Source organism: Callorhinus ursinus, unplaced genomic scaffold (assembly GCF_003265705.2).
Source record: "Callorhinus ursinus isolate GAN/ISIS: 27379988/994484 unplaced genomic scaffold, GSC_fseal_2.0 scaffold17, whole genome shotgun sequence".
NCBI classification, from domain to species: Eukaryota; Metazoa; Chordata; class Mammalia; order Carnivora; family Otariidae; genus Callorhinus; species Callorhinus ursinus.
The window spans coordinates 21406934-21421368 of NW_027397079.1; the positions used below are offsets into that span (position 1 = coordinate 21406934).

The window sequence follows — 14435 nt, forward strand, 5'->3', positions numbered from 1 at the left end:
TAGAGCCTACTAAAACTATTAATTTTAATCGCCCAATCTAGATAGCCAATATAACTTGTATCTTGAGGGAAAAATGATCATAGAAAGATTTATCAAATCAGGCAATAATATTCTGAGATATCCAAGTGCGTGTGTGTTGGGGGAAAGTGGTAGAGTGGGGATAGATGTCGAGGTAAAGTGGCAAAGAAAAACTCTCGTATTAATGCTAGATTGATTTACTATCACTTTACCTAATTCAACATTAACAGAAGCAATTGTTATCCCTCTGGTTAATACAAGTCAGCAAGACATCTGGGTTCTGATTGGAACCCTGCCACTCCCAGCTATATAGACAGCTAGGGAGGTCTGGGTCTTAATAAGCTAAACTTAAAAGCCTGGATATGTCTCCTACAGTTTCATGACAGAGACTGCTGGCTGCTTTCCAGAAACAAATAACCTCCCCTTCTTCCTCAGTAAGAAAAGTCTGATTTTACTCTGAGGAGCAATGACCTAGCCTTTTTTGCAGCTAGCTGTTGCTACAGACTTACGTTCTAGCCAATAAGATAGATACAGGGAGGCTGTGGGATAGAATTATTAGGAAAGCAACTAGAAGGGGACACAAAAAACTAGTATGAGTCCTCCTCTCCCGCCTCTACCTGATAGCTGCACTTCTAACAGCCATCCTGGACCATGAGTGACCCTGAGAATAGAAGTCATACACTAGGAAGAGCTAAGCAGAAAGAAAGAAGTAGCCTGGGTCTTTAATGACTATGGAATTGTCAAACTGAATTTCTTTTTTGTGAGAGAAAAAAAGTTCTGTTTAACTCAGTATTTTGGGAGTCTTGGCCAGTAGCAGCTGAATATAATTGCCAACTAACAGAATTTCCTTGTATTTTAATATTCTACATTTAGAATTTAATTTACTTTATTGTCAATTACAGGGATACATTATTACAATTATAATCTAGCAACCAAATCTTTTGGGGGCTCACTTCAAATTCTAATGAACATTCACAGTTTTTCCAAAGGGAAAATGTTAAGTAGTATTCCGGATTTAAGGTTGAGAAGAACCTTAATATTCAAAAAGACATGAAACTTTTTCAAGCATGAATACTGTTGGGAGATCTAGCGTTTACATAATAATTAACTTTTCGTTCTTTTGGCTGCTTCAACTACTGCTCTATACTGACGTCCCATGGAATGGGGTTAGTGTGGAGATGAAGAAACAGCTGAGAACAGACTCAAAAAGATATTCAGTATTAGGACTTCCATAGTTTTATAGAAGTTTTCTTTGGGGTTCAGTTTTGGACTAGAATACTGACAACCTCCTCAGTTGTAGGAACACCACATAATCAATTAAATGGCTTAAGTTTTCCATTCCTTTATATTATTTTAGGACTCCAAGGTGTAACTGCTTCAAGGGAATACTGGTCACACATGCATCCATCAGGTCTAAGCTAAACAGAACATCTTCATGATTAAAAGTATTTTATGACCTCTTAAGTCAGGCTTCCTGGGTTCAAATTCTTCCTCTAAACCATTTACTTATGTGATCATATGCAAATTACTTAACCTAAACCTTCTCTCTCAAATGGAAAACAGGGATGTTAACAATAGCTATCTACCTAAAACAACTGTTAAGATTAAATGAGAGAATACTCGTAAAGCCCTCCACAAAATGCCATAATTGTTCAATACAAGTTAGCTATTATCAAATATGCATTCTGAACATGCATCTAAGCTGGAGCCTGTCTAAATTTGTAGTACCAAAGTTTTAACTCAGTTTTTTAGTGTATTTTTATAGAAAACAAAGTGAATTCGACTAAAATAATTTTTACTTAAATCATTGGCTAGAAGTGGTTTCAGTGTCTCTACAATTAGAGTGTTGACATTTATTAGGTTTTGACAAGTTTCCTTCACAAATGAGGTATGATAAATAACTGAAAGCAATACTTGAACTATTAGTGAGAGGTGAACTCTTGTTAACAAATTCCAATACAAGTTAGTCATGGCAATTGTTGGAGTTCAGGCCATGCTACTGAAATATGAAGTGCAAAATATGGCACTTCAGAACCTTGAATACCTTCCGCTGAAGGAGTCTGAGAAAAGAGGAGAAGCAGGAAGGTTACTCTAACCTTCTCCCCACCTCATACTTCTTCCCTGAAACAAATCATGAAATCCTCATGTGAAATATGCCCTCCTTATACCAACTAGCATCTTTTACCTCAAAGACAAAGGGACACCAAGAAGAACAGTAAGAACCCTTGATTATTACAATTACCTTATATTCCTTAACCCATCATACTCTTCTATGACTGTACACTTTTCATCAAACCTAGCACAAAAAACTCAGGTCTAACTATTTCTTTGGATCTTTGCTTCCTTAAGTCATCCATCTCATGTAAAACTTACAATAAATAAGCTTGTATGATTTTCTCTTGTTAATCTATCAGTTTACTTAATTAAAACAAGAACTAATCCCTGAATATTCACAATGTGATTTTGAATTTTATGCTATTTTTAAAACTTTATTTTTTATTTTTCAAAGATTTCATTTATTTATTTGACACAGAGAGAGCAGGAGAGCACAGGCAGGGGGAGAGGCAGAGAGGGAGGGAGAGAGAGAAGGCGGCTGGCTTCCCACTCAGCAGGGAGCCTGACAGTGGAGCTGGATCCTAGTACCCTGGGATCATGAACTGAGCCGAAGGCAGTCGCTTAACCAACTGAGTCACCTAGGCGCCCCTATTTTAAATAACTTTTAAAAAACTTATTCTAGGGGCGCCTGGGTAGCTCTGTTGGTTACACATCTGACCCTTGATTTTTTGTTCAGGTCATGATCTCAGGGTTATGACATCCAGCCCCACATGGGGCTCCGCACTCATTGTAGAGCCTGTTGGAGATTCTCTCCCTCTCTTACTGCCCCTCACCCCTGCTCATGCATGCTCTCTCTAAATAAATAAATATATATATATAAATAAATACTTAAAAAAACCCACAACTTATCTAAAAATGATTTATTCCCATTGAGGGGAAAAAAAGAACAAGCAAAAAGGATATAAAAATCACTCAGGAAGCCATATACCCAAGATAACCTCTAACACACCTAATCTTTCTATATTCACAGCCTTATGTAAAACAAAATGCAATTGTACTGTCTATACAATTTTATAACTTGCTCTTTTCTGAATCAGTAAATGCTATTTTACATTATCCTTTTTAAATGGTTGTAAATAATGTTTTACTACATTGTTTAACCAATTATTGAGATCGTTTCCATTTTTTACTATTATAAATCACACTTTGATAAACATTCTTTGCAGCCTTATCTTTGAGCTGACAGGTAGTAGTATTTTGGATGTAAATACACACACATATTTTAAAGTAATACTGTAATCACACTACAAGAGCAAATTGGAATGCCCTTCTGTTAATACTTTCATGTACTAGGTTCTCTGAGAGAAGTGAATTACTATGGTTTTGCCTCATTGACTGAACAGATTTGGGATTAAAGAAAGCTGAAACAACAGACAACTGTGTTAGTCAGAATGTGTGATTAGGGGTGCCTGGGTGGCTCAGTCATTAAGTGTCTGCCTTCGGCTCAGGTCATGATCCCAGGGTCCTGGGATCGCGCCCGCATCCAGCTCCCTGCTTAGCGGGAGGCCTGCTTCTCCCTCTCCCACTCCCCCTGCTGGTGTTCCTTCTCTCCCTGCTGTGTCTCTCTCTGTCAAATAAATAAACAAAATCTTAAAAAAAAAAAAAAAAAGAATGTGTGATTAATTGGCATCCTCATTTCTTTGATAATCCTTGAAACTATAAACAAATAGACCTTGAGATGCAATAGAGGCACTAGTTATGGTTAAAAGATTCCTTTTGTAGAACAATCATTTATTTCCAACTTCACATTTTGCGTAAGCTTGGGTTTAGTAAGAAAGACTTGGTTCAACTAAACAGCTACCAAATATCCATCATCTTGCAAGGAAACAGAAATACAGAAATATGTGTGGTCTTTGAAGGGACACACAGCATGAAGAAAAAGTCAAGTGACTAAAAAAGATCAATTCAAGATACTGATAGCATGCATTTGCCAGTGTTGGGTAAATCAAGGGATGTTTATAGGTGAACCTTGCAAATAAAAGATTCAGGTGCTTTAATAAAGATGGTAGATCGAGATTAGACAACTTCCCTTTCCCACCTAAATCTCTAGGAAATATCACAAAAGACTAAACAACCAAATCTGTAACAGTGCTGGAAAGCAAAGAGTAAGCAGACAAACTCTGAGGAATCTCTAAAAGATAAAAAAAGATGGGAATAGACTTAAGGAAAAGGGTGATAAGGAAAAAAGGAAAGAAAAAGAAAGTAAATACAGGAACTGATGACAACCCAAAACATTAGATTAATGCAAAGTAGGAGCAGTTTGAAGGTCCTCGAAGCCCTTGAAGGAAGTCAATCCACACCAAGAATGTGGAAGGCTGGGCAGAAGCATTTCTCAGGGTAATGAATGGGAAGAGGTGTGCAACAGCAGGTAGGATAGAGCACTCTCCTCTTTTCCCTGCTTGTTCCAAACCAACAGATGGCACTAGTATCTGTACCCGGAAGAACACATTGGGTAGGCTTGGAAGGAGCAGAGACTTAGGAAGCTACTGACTTCCATGGAGCCTCTGTTTCCAGGAGACAACTATCAGCTTGTCCCATATCGGAACAAATCATTCTTTTTCATTCGTTACCAGAGGCAGACTATGATAAACAGAGCTAAATATCCACCAACAAGTCAACAAGGAATCTCAAAAACAGAAATGAACACATCAAAGAAGTGTGAACAAAGGAAAACCAAGCAAGGTAGCCACTAAACTCAAGCAGCCCAACACACAAAAACTTAAGCTAACAGAGTTAATTGAGAAGACTCTAAATTTGGGTAATTAATATCCTCAGAGAAACAAAATAGCACTTGCATTCACACACACACACAGTTGATAAGAAAATGAAAAATTAAGATACTGGAAATTTAAAATAAATAGCTCAAATAAATGGTTTGGTGCTCTGTTTGGAAAATGTTTCATACTATATATTCTTTTCTTGGAGACTACTGATGCATTTTAGCATATTAAAGGCTTTGGGAAATTCTAAAGCACTTATTTTTTTTTTTAATCTGTTTGACATGGACCATGTACTTCACAGTATTCTTTGAACAGTGTTGTGTGGAACACAGGATAATAAAACAGATGTGCAAAGGGCTATAGGAACAGAGAAGAAAGCACCTAACCTCAACAAGAGTGGTAGTGGGGTCTTCCAGGAAATAAAATAATATCTGAACTACATTTAAAAGTCAAGTAAGAGTTAACATGCAGGAAAGAGAAATCAGCAAAATAAAGCAGACATTCTATACAGAAGAAACACCATGGGAAAAATTTCAGATATGAAATAACACTGGGTCTCTAAAAGTCTCCATATCCTTTGCCATTAAAAACTTGGGGTGGGAGGGATGGGGTGGATGGGTGATAGACATTGGGGAGGGTATGTGCTATGGTGAGCGCTGTGAATTGTGTAAGACTGTTGAATCACAGACCTATACCTCTGAAACAAATAATACATTATATGTTTAAAAAAAAAAGAAAGAAGAAGATAGCAGGAAGGGAAGAATGAAGGGGGGAAATCAGAGGGGGAGACAAACCATGAGAAATTATGTACTCTCAGAAACAAACTGAGGGTTCTAGAGGGGAAGGGGGGTGGGAGGATGGGTTAGCCTGGTGACGGGTATTAAAAAGGGCATGTACTGCATGGAGCACTGGGTGTTATATGCAAACAATGAATCATGGAACACTACATCAAAAACTAATGATGTAATGTATGGTGATTAACATAATAATAAAAAAACAAAATTAAAAAAACAACAAAAAAAAAGTAACTTCACATCCTCACTGTCTTGTTAAAAAGAAAAACAGAGGCCCGAAATGGAGACACTTAGGCCAAGTCACACCCTGGGGCTTAATAGCTGACTGCAACCTCCTTAGAAATGCAGTCTTAACCAGCCCGTCAGGAATTTTCAGAACAGCACTAAAAAAGGTGATCTGTCACATGGGCCTTCGCCATCCGCAGCCCACCACCCCATGTGGTAACCCACCTAATTAGACCCCCTACCCTTCACCCCTAGGGAAAGGTGACCTTGGCTGGTACAGTCCTTTCTTTTATTTTGCTAATAACTTCCTTGCTCCACCATCCTTCCTACAAAAATCTTACATTACAAAACAACTATTGGGAGCTCCCATTACTCCCTAGATGAGATGCTACCCAATTCATGAATCATTTAATGAAGCCAACTACATATTCAAAATTTACTTGGTTTTGTTTTTTAACAGATTTGGCGGCAGCAATAGGATCTGAAGTGAACTTCTAAAGGCCTTTGGGGATAAAGAGAAACACAGGCATGGCACTCTGTGTACCCTTTTGAGTTCACTGTCTTGTCATTCATTTCCAAGGACCTTTGGAGAGCTCCTCTGGGTTTGAGCTCCACTCTCTTGCATTTGAGCTTGGATCTAATTGGTTTTCCAATCCAGGGTTAATGAGTCAGTCTCCATAGACAAGAGGCTCTAACAAAGCTCCAGTCCTCTGCCCTTGGTTCAGTTTACAATTCCACACTGGAATCCCTTCTCCAGTTGTAGTCTGCAGTCCCCCTGATCGGCACTTGCTGGTTTAGTACTTTCCCTAGTTCCAATCCACAGTCTCCATCTACTACAGTCTGCTGGTCAGCTTACGTTGGAACTGTTGGTGGCCACTGGCTGGAGTTGGAATGGGTCTGACTTAAGAACCAGACCGGGTCTGGGAACAGACTGTGTCTGATCTGAGTTGGACTGGGTCCAGTGTGAGGTCTGTGGTATTGTTTTAAATAAAGGCTAACTGATAATCCAAGTCTCAGGACCCAGAAATAAGGCTGCAAACACTGGTGGGCATGGGTGCATTAAATTCAAAGGCTATTAGAGCACTCGCCACCTCTAGAAGACTTCTGTGGTAATAATATATAATAAGTTGGTCGCATTAATGGGTTAGCTGACACTAGGTCACCCACCAACTTCAAGAAAATTTCTCTGCAATGAGGTACACTGCAAAACGCCCCACAATTCCCAACACCATTGCATGTCCCTCTTAGTTTGACTCTGAGAAACCCAGAGGCTTAACTAAAAAAAAAGAGGGGGGGGCCTTCATATCCAGAGTTGAACAGGCCACCTTCTGGCATACCTGCTTACTTTATGTCTAAAAACTATAGTCCCAGAAGTCGCAAGTATTTAGTTAAACAGCAAGATCTTACTAAAATCAACCTAGAATTACAATGGCCATTATGGTAAATGCTCTAATTAGAGAAATAATTTAAGAAGTATACTTGAAAGCAAGGGTTCTTAAACAGAATGGGATACCTATTTTATTTGGTATGCAGAAGCCACCAAAAGGTTTCAAAATTCCAAAGTTTCATTATTCAGAAGGACAAAAGGACAATGAAAAAGAAAGGTACCTAAAACAAAAGACTAAGACTAACATATAAGACTGCATTAATTCCTACTGCTCTCCTCTCTTTCATTTGAGTACTCTTTCTAGTAATCCTCTATGTGAATTGTCTTCTGACTCTGAAGAGACTATTGGTTACCTTTTAAGATAAAGACCACCACAGGCTGCAGGCAATCCCCTACAGGTATCTTTCACTCCTGGGTTAAAGGCCAAACTAACAGCCATAGTTAAATAATTTCTTAAACCCACAGAGGATTCTCAAAAGGTTTTATAAATAAATTACCTCCTGAGCCCATTAATACAGAGGGAAAAAAAATAAAATATTCCCTTCCTTTCCAAATCCAGAACTACTGATTATCGATCCTGTCTCCCAGGTATAGCTACTGCCTTCTTGATGGTCTTATGTCCTAAGAATTTGGCTTGGCTTTCAGCCTGCCTGGGACAGGCAGGTTGCATTTAGCTAAATTTGGGAGTGACTCTTGATCTTATAAAAATATTATCTTTTGCACCCTCTCTGAGGATGCTGCTAGGGTCCACGAGGTTGTTTAAAACTGCCAGATACATTTACTGTATGTCCTGGCTGAGACCTGACAAGATACTTGAAAGGATTTACGAACTCTGTAGTCAGAAATCTGGGCAAATTAGAAGCTGATGTTCAGAGCCTGAAAAGAGGTGTTTTTGTTTTTTTTTGAGACTTCTCCCCTAAGCTAAATGTACCCAGATGGGGTAAAACACATAGGTGGATGGGTGTGAGTGCCTTTGATATCATTTAGGCAGCAACTTAATTCTTTGAGGAATTAAAAACAGCTACACCTGTTTTACAAATATGTTATCACCTTATACCTGTCAGAATGGCTAAAATCAAAAAGACAAGAAATAAGTACCGGCGAGGATGTGGAGAAAAAGGAACTCTCATGCACTTTTGGTGGGAATGTAAATTGGTACAGCCATTGTGGAAACCAGTGTGGAGGTTCCTCAAAAAAGTAAAAATAGGAATCCTATTTGATCCCATAATTCCACTACTAGGTATTTATCCAAAGAAAACAAAACACTAATTTGAAAAGATATATGCACCCCTATTTACTGAAGCATTATTTTACAGTAGCCAAGATATGGAAGCAACCTAAGTGTCCATCAGTAGACAAATGGATAAAGAAGATATGGTAACATATGCAATGGAATATTAGCCATAAAAAAGGATTAGTTCTTGCCATTTGAGACAACATGGATGGACCAAGAGGATATCATGGTAAATGAAGTAAGTCAAATTGAAAAAAAATAAATGCTGTATGATTTCACTCATATGTAGAACCTAAAAAACAAATGAATAAACATACAGAAAGCAGATTCAGACCTTTAAATACACAGAAATAATGGCTGCAGATGGAAGGGGGGTGGTGGTATGTGTAAAATACATGAAGGGGAGTAGGAGATTCAGGCTTCCAGTTATGGAATGACTAAGTCCTGGGAATAAAAGGCACAGCATAAGAAATATTGTCAATGATTCTGTAGTAAGTGTTAATATGGTGACAGATGGTAGCTTCACTTGCAGTGAGCACAGAATAAGGTATAGAAAAGCTGAATCATTTTGTTGTAGACCTGAAACTAATGTAACACTGTGTGTCAACTATACTAAAAGAAAAATTTTTTTAAGTGTAAGAGTTCAAACTTTCATATTAAAACTTATTCCTAAAATTAAAAAATAATATGGAAAAACTTAGATGCAGCTTCTTTTATAACTAGTGAGTTTTGTGTTTCTGTACCTAATTCATGGCACCAATTTAAAGCTATAACCTATGAAGTCTCTGTCTGTATCTGTATGTTTATGTGTGCCTCTCTATATAGTAAATGTATGGTATTTTCTACCGCCAGATGGTATTCTTAAAATTAATTTGTAAATTTAGTTGGCTTAAAGATCTATTTAATTGGCTTAAGGAAAATTAACTGCTTATATAAATTAAATTCTCAGAAATATAACAAAAACACCCACATGTTTTTCAAGTACTGGGATAATCTTCTAGTAAATTAAAGCTAGTTTAAATTCATTGGTTTACTTAAAACAGGCATTTAGAGTTATCAACATTGAATATAAGGCAAATAAACAAATTTCATTCTACCTGAATTTACTAGTTTAATTGCATCTCTTATAATTTGTCAGCAAAAATAACTTAGAATCATGGCTGATTTTGTCTAACATCTCATAAAGTTTTGTGGGTAACCTAAACATGATTGTTGGAGCAAATGATTTAGATATAAGTGGAATAAAAATTTACAGATAAGCTTTTTAGCAATTATACTTTATGGTATATGTGCTTAAAAATTTTTTCCAAATCTCTTTAGCTTGAAATTTTAGGAGTCTTGCTAAATTAAATTAAATGATGGAAATGTGGGCTCCTGGATGGCTCAGTGGTGGGTTAAGCGACTGCCTTCAGCTCTGGTCATGATCCCACATCCCCACATCAGGCTCCTGGCTTGGCAGGAGTCTGCTTCTTCCTCTGACCTGCCCCTCTCTTCCCTCTGGCGCTCTCTCACACACTCTCTCTCAAACATAGTAATATAAAAAATAAAATCTTTAAATGATGGAAATTTATTGAATATTTTCAAGCAAGATAAAAATACTCTTATTGAACATAGGCTTATTTACTTTTGGTTTATTACAGAGAAGCTAAAAGATATTTAGGTTTGTTAATTCTACACTGGAAAACTGAAAAAGGCATATGCTTCTAGAAATTATGAAATGTACTCATAATTTGTCAATCTAAAAAGTGCTGGTATTACAGTTCACTACTCCTTCTTAGTTTTCACTAGAAATGAAGATTTCTAAGGGTTAAGAATTCTAATTAATGTTATTACAACTACTACAAATAAAGGAAACACCTTTTATGGAAAGAAAGTAAAATGTGTGTTTTTGGTACGAGAAGGAATAAGGAATGGAGATGCATTTTCTCATTGAGGGGAAAAAAAGAGTAATTTTGTCCTAAAGTGAGGCTGGTTGTTTAAAGACCAAGAACAGGACAAAATCTGAATGTGAAAAACAAAAAACAAACTTATAAAGTTTGTTAAAAAGAAATCTTTGGAAAGGTCAGAACTAAGATTAAAATGAGTAAGTTTTAATACCAAAAGTAAGCTGGTACAAAAGCAGAATTTTATTTCCTCTGTTAAAAGGACAAAGGTTTTTTTTAGGACTTGGGGTCTGCTTTTGATAACAGATTGTTGAAGTAGCTTTATTTTTTAAGTTTCATAATGATATGTGATCTTATTTAGGCAAACTTTAAAACCTGTTTTTGATATTTTTAACAAAGTTCCCCAAACTAAATTCTAAATGAAATTTTTTTGACCTGTAAGAAATTTTGGAATGCTTCCAAAAGGGTCCCTGGAACACTCCAAAAAAATCGTTAAACTAATTAGGCTTATTTGATATATTAAATTATATAGGAAGCATCGTCAAGTAAGAAATAATACTATGTCTTCCTCATATTGTAATTGTAAGATTGTGGCATATGTGCATAAAGTTCATTTTACTTCTACAAAAACCGGCCCCACATTGCCAGATTTTTGCCATCCTGATGTCCTTGTAACAAGGCAATAGTTTGCTCCTGAATCAGAGAAATTAAGATGGGTCAGTAATGGCTGTAAGATAAATGAAGAGTTGGGGCTATGGGAAACCAAAGATGGCTGCTTGGTAATTCTCAGCTCCCAGGCAAACCCCATTTTTCAGTTTCTGCATTCCTTCACCCACCATAGTGCATTTAAGATGACTGAAATTGTGAATTAACACTGATGGGGAGATTTCTACCAGTCAGGTCCATAATCCTGGAAAAATAATTTTTGTCCCAAGAGGCCTCAGATCTCCCTCTGGACCCTTTGAACACTGCAGCTGGATTTCATTCAACTGCCTCTCAGTGTGGGTGATCAATACGTTCTTGTTACTGTATGTATGTTTTCTGGATGGGTTGAAGCCTTCCCCTGTTGCAAGGCTAATGCCCTCCCAGTGGCAAAGAAAAAAGGGAATGTTTCCCAGTTAGGGTGTACTTTCCACAATATCCAGTCAGTGATCAAGGCACCACTTCACTGGACAAATTATACAAGCCTTCGTGAAAACTCTGCAAACTTCTTGGAATTATTACAATCTCTATCACCCTCAACCAGACAAGGTCAAGAGAACTAATGAGATCCTTAAACTTAAAATTTCCCAACTTGAAACTACTGGACCTCCCTGACCTAATGTATTGCCTTTGATTTTGTGGACTATTGACAGTACCCCATTTGGAAAACACACTCACTCCACACAAGATAGTTACTGGCAGACCAATGCCTATTGGTATACAACCTTCTGTTGATCCTGTGTCTCATGCTAGTATGACCAAGGACTGTAAGTGTCTAAGTTTTATGCTCAAGCCTATCATCAACAGACTAAAAAATCCTTCCCAGGTCCCAATTCTCTGGTTATAGTCTAGGGCCTGGTGACTGAGTATTCTGAAACCAATATTAGAGGAAGACAGCACTTAAATCTTGTTGGGAGGATCCTTACTAAGTGCTCCTGACCACTGCTCCGAACTAGAAGATGCTGGAGACCTCTGAATCAAATTGACAAGGATGTAGCTGACATTGAGGTAGACTGTTTCTAAAATTACAAGACAACAAATCAAGGCTTCATACTTTAAACATGAAACCATGAAACCTCTTCTTTTTTTGTATCCTTTATTCTGGCATTTGCCTGCAAAGATAACACCCTCATCTGTATCTCCCTGGCCGCAGCTAAGGGGAGTAACCTCTGGAATTTAGGGAAAACTTTCATTTCAGGCTAGTGTTTTGCAAGCAAAATTAAGACATTTCAATGGTTGACTCTCCTGAGTTTACACTGTTGAGTTAGAAAGGACCTACCAGGAGACTCTCATGATTTAGCGTTTACTCCTTTTGGCAGGTCCCTACCACCCTGGTTAGGCACAAAGGTAAATGAGATTATGATCAGGAATTTCTTAATTCCTGAAATTGCAGAATCCACTGCTAAAGCAATAGCTGTCCAGTAAAAACCCTTACATTATCTGGCTAAAGTTCTCCCCCTGCCCCGCCCCGCCCAAAGTTCTTGACAATAGGATAGCCCATGATTATCTTTTAGCTGAGTAAGGTTATCTGCTATGACCAACATCACCTGCTGTTTGCTTGTGGATTAATACTTCTGGGGTAGTTGAAACTCAATTATATAAAAATCACTGAGCAAACCACTTGCCTTAAAAGAGTGTCTTCTTCAACAGGGTCTTTCTTTGACTGGTTTGGGTCTTAGGACCATGGCTCCAAAGTGCACTCCAAAAACTGGGAATTATCCCGTTTAGGGTTATCATAAAAATCTCTCTAGCGCACTGTATCCTTTCAAAAACTTTAAATGTGTATTTGCAGCTGCTAACTACCAAGTGGATGGTCTCCAAGACCAGAACCTTGCAGGCAAAGTGAAGAGAATAACCCACTTCTGTGACCTGTGAACACTGTAGGCAGATATGGCTAAAAGTCCGCAGAAAAAGGAAGATGAGGCATAGCTTTGGGAACACAACAAAAGTCATTTTAGGCCCCCAGCTATTTTTATGACCTATGCCCCCATCAACTGGCTCTACGTGACCAAGAGCACTTCTTGCAGAACTGCCTAGAAGCCACGGGAATTGCAAAGGAATGCAAAAACCTCAGGAGTTACGGATTTTAAGGAAGCAAAAAGGAATGCAAAAAGCAACATTCTCTACCAGGCCAGGAAATAGCCCAACCATATCAGAGACAATAAATCAATGGTGAAACTCCCAGCGCTGGTTCAAAAGTGAAAGTTGACCTAAGGTGCATTCTTAAGTCTTTTCTTTTTTTGCAGGATTTCCCCCCCCCCCCCGCCCCCCGCCAGCACTCAGACACCGACTAACTGGAGCCAGAGAATTAATGATGCTGACCCTTGCTGGCCCTCCTAATAACTTCAATCAACTAGGAACTTAGACTCTGTCAACTTAGGATGACTTTTGCCCTAATTCTGTACTGAACTCTCTCCTTTGACAAGTCCCTCCACCAATATGCATGTACCCTTAGCTTAAAACTTCCCTAATTTTGTTGTTCGGAGAGACACTGCTTTGGGAAATACCCCTGGTGTTTTCCTTACCTGTTGCAAGTAAAATTTTTCCTTTTCCACTCTTTGGCATGGTTGTGTCTTTTGACGATGCCCACCAAGAGGTGAACCCAGTTTTGGGTTACAATATCAAGGTGTTAAGCAAAAAAGTCATGACCTATGGATGTCATAAAAAGGAACAACAAAAACTTGGGTAACTTCAGAGCCACAGCTGAGAGTGGTGCTAATTCCTTAAATTTTGACCACATCTCTTAGTTAAGCTGAGAGTCTGATCAAAAGGGGAGTAATTGTTAAAAAGAAAACCAAAGGCCCAAAATGGAGCTTCTGATGCCAAGTCACCTTGCCTCCAGAAAATTCCTGATCAGCACCAATGAAGTATGTGTCATATGGGCCCTCTCCGTCCCCCAAAAAGAAGATAAATAATCTAATAAAACTCCTTGCCCTTCCCCCAAGGGAGGGTGACTTTACCTGGAACAAAGAACAGTTCTCTCCTTTTGCTAATAACTTCCTTGCCCCACTCTCCTTCCTACAAAAACCTTCCATTTCGCACAACTCCTTGGAGCTCCCCTCTACTTGCTAGATGTGATGCCATCCAATTCATGAATCAGTAAATAAAGCCAACTAGATCTTCACATTTAACTGCTGAATTTTGTTTTTTAACAGTCTGTTGACACTTTCCATTAGTCGCATCACCGTCTTCTGTGAAAACCAGGCCATTAAGCTAAGGAGGCTGGGCTTTTCTGGGCAAGAGTTAAGAAACTACTGAAAGGAATACACGTTCATATTTGAATTTTAAAATGATTACTCTGGTGGCCATGTGGAAAAAAAAATTAAGGCTGAAGGCAGAGAAAATAGTTAAGAGCCC

At 38.2% G+C, this 14435-nt stretch overlaps 1 protein-coding gene across 2 annotated transcripts in view; it reads right to left on the reverse strand.

The window, feature by feature from the left end:
- Positions 1-14435, reverse strand: part of VPS37A (VPS37A subunit of ESCRT-I) — a 45119-nt gene that overhangs the window by 24417 nt on the left and 6267 nt on the right. The gene's annotated exons all lie outside the window — the stretch shown is intronic.